We start from the raw sequence: 3,630 nt of genomic DNA on the forward strand, positions 1-3,630 counted from the left end.
AAGTAAAAATACTAAATATGTTATTTGGCTAGCAGTCATGGACTCAATCTTCAAAATTTTTTTGACACCCCTTACTCGTCTACAGTGTAGCCGAGCAAGATATACTACGCAGTGTACCGGAATACCCTATTTTAATACAATCATTTTTTATTCTTCCTAATTTATTTTTTTCATAGTTATGAAGTACAATTTATGAAATATAATTTATTTAAGTCATTTATTGAAATTATAATTTATTTGAGATTTCGAAAATTTTATAGAAAATCCGGCAAAGTACTTGCTAAAAATGGAGAAAACAGTTCTTCAGAACCTGTGAAAAACACTTCCAATAATCATTTACAATCATTCTCAAACTCCAATAACCATCAACATGGTCTCAACATTAGCAATCATTTCAAGTTCTCAACATTAATCCACAATTTCATTCAAATTCAAAATCAACTAAAATTTCATGAAGATATTCTCAAATTATATTAATTAACAAAATTCTTCAAATATGTACATCAACATATGATTACATAAATTTACTAATTTACACGAGTTCATAATTTATAAATCACAAACTACTACCTATTATAAAATACAAAAACATAATTTCAAAAGGGACCTAAAGGTTCTACCACTGATGCACTGTAGATGAGAGGTGACTCTGACGCTAGGCAGATCTGTGACCTCACCCAGTCTGTGGTCTACTAGGCTCTCTGTCTCTCTCCAGAACCTATGCATGGCAAGAAGCGACGTGCTAAGCAATAATGCTTAGTGGTACCAATAATAAAATAAAAAGAACTAATAAAATAAAATAAATATGCAGTGAGTGTACTGATATCTCGTGCAGACAAGTTTTTTATAATTATTGGTAGTCTTATTTATTTTGTACTTGTTATATTCATTATTTCATTAAATTTATCAACTTTCATTTTTGGTTGCCCAAGTAACCTATACTGGATGACTGGACTGGATAAACGGGTAAACTGGCACTGGGTATCAAGTACCTCGGGCCGTCACACCATCGGTCACATATGTGTCTCCTGGTGTGCAACACAACAACTAATAAGCTATAATAATATTAGGCACAAGGCCAAGTCTCAACACAATGTCAGAATGGCTAAAAGCCATGAAATCACAGAATGGCATAATGCCATGTGCAGTACTGCTAACTGAACCCTATTGGTATGCCAACCTATCCAAACCAATCTCGCTAGGTGTACTAGGGCATGTTACACTTTTAAACTTTACAATTCTTGAAATTTAAGTTTCGGTGTTACTATTCATTTCATTTGTCAACTAAAATGTTGACTTTTGCATAAACAATAGGCACATTGGTTCTAATGCTCTCAACATACCACATTTTGCATTCTAAAGTTGTTGGTATTGGTTTCCAATACCATTTCTAAGCTTAGTGTTAATTATTTACAATTTTCATATTTCAAGCCTTATGTTTACTGTTCCATTGGTCATTTGTACAGTAGGAATTTGGCAAAGTTGTCTTCACGAAAGTTGTTCCTTATTTTGTCTAGTTACATTTCTTTTTTTGAATCACTCCATTTGGAGTTTTGTAACTCAAATTATAGCCTAAACACCATAACTGGCCGGATTGGACAGAATCCAAAATTCTGGGCAAAACTGGTTCTGCCAGATTTGGTAACCTAAGTTTGGAATTTAGATTTGTGTTCTTCATGAAAGTTGTAGGTCTATGTCTCATCTTTCTGTTGGTAAATTTCAAGTCAATTGGACCTTTCTACACTGAGTTATCACCAAATGAATAAACACTATTCATTTGGTCATTATGCCCAGGCAGAATGCAAGTCACTCGGATTAGGGCAATTTTTAGGCTAACTTAGTTTGGTTTTCTGGGCAGGGTTTCTTCACCAAAGTTGTGCCATTATGTGTCTAGTTTCATGCCCAATTGGCCTTGTACCAATTGAACCTATACAACTCCATTTATGGCTGCCCAAACCTCCTAGACTCATGGTCAGTCCTGTAGGTCAGCCAAGGCAGCTTACCAATCTCAAATACCAAGCCACAACTCTCTTCATTTCCTCATCATACACAGCCAAATAGTCACTAATTGACCATTTAAACTTTAATTCACCAACACATCAACAAAATTTAAGCTTTATTCCTCAAACCTTAACTACAACAACTAAAATTTTCACACATACAATCCATAGTTTACAACACCAACATCATGTTCAATGGCAGCCATACACAAACTTTTTAGAATAAATTGGCACTAACCTTGACTTAGGCACTTTCCAAGGCTTAAAAACTTCACTTTCCTCCTTTCAAATTGCTTCCCAAAGCTTGATCTACTGGTAGGGATAATTTTCAATGAAGGCAAGTTAGGGTTTTGAGGTGGTTTAAGGTGGGAATTGAAGCTTTAATAAGCTTTCAATGGTGGTTTGGGTGTGGAAGAGGAAACGGTTGGAAATGGGGAAGGAGATGAATCTGATTGCTTTTATTTATTTTTGTCTCAATTATCCCTTTTTAATAGGCTAGCTTAATTGTGATTGGTGGGGAAAGGATTGATGACATCATGTGATGTCAAAATTGTCATTTAATCTCATTTTCTTTCCTTTTCTTCTCTACTCATTTTCAATTTAATTTTTAGCAATATTTATTCACATTTTGTGTCATAATAATTATTTACTTAACTGGACAAGTCGGCCAAAAATTATCTCTGAAGACGAAATGACCAAAATGCCCTCCGTTTGGCTTAACACACTAAAATTGTCTGTACCGATTGAAAAATTTTTCTAAGCATTTTCTTGGCATTCTAATGCCATAGAAACCTCAATGACCCTTTTCTGGAGTCCCAAAAATTATTTTATGAATTTTCCCCCAGGTCTAAGGCTCCTAGTTGCAAGAACCGCAACTTCCTACTAGGTTACCCATCGCTTGGGCACCAGCTCATTTAACTTGGTTGTATTTTATTTCTAAAATTTTTTCTAAATTTTTCTTATTAATATTTGAGTTAATTATGGTTTCTCACTTTAGTTCAAATATTTTTCCGAACGTTCTAACTGTCCGGACCGACACTGGTCACCAGAACAATAGAATGTATGGAGTTACTGCAGGGAGGGTGTTACAACTCTTCCCCTCTAATTTAAATTTCGTCCTCAAAATTTACCTAATGCAAATAGTTGAGGGAACTGTTGCCTCATCGTCTCTTCACTTTCCCAAGTTGCCTCCTCGGTGTTGTGGTGCCTCCAAACCACTTTCACCAGTGGAATCTGCTTATTTCTCAACTCTTTCACTTGCCGAGCCAAGATCCGTATGGGTTCTTCTTCATATGTCAAATTTGATTGTACTTCAATTTCTCCCATGGAGATGACATGTGAAGGATCTGAGTGGTATCTTCTTACCATAGATACGTGAAACACATTGTGGATCTTGTCTAACTTTAGTGGTAAAGCTAGCCTGTAGGCCATTGGACCCACACGTTCAATGACTTCATATGGACCAATGAACCTAGGGCTTAACTTACCTTTTCTTTCAAACCTTAGTACCTTCTTCCATGGTGACACCTTGAGGAACACTTTGTCACCAACCACATATTCTATTTCTTTTCTCTTTAGGTCGGCATAAGATTTTTGTCTGTCTGAGGCAACCTTCAGATTGGCTTTGATT

This window comes from Hevea brasiliensis, chromosome 7 (assembly GCF_030052815.1).
Source record: "Hevea brasiliensis isolate MT/VB/25A 57/8 chromosome 7, ASM3005281v1, whole genome shotgun sequence".
In the NCBI taxonomy this organism is placed as follows: domain Eukaryota; kingdom Viridiplantae; phylum Streptophyta; class Magnoliopsida; order Malpighiales; family Euphorbiaceae; genus Hevea; species Hevea brasiliensis.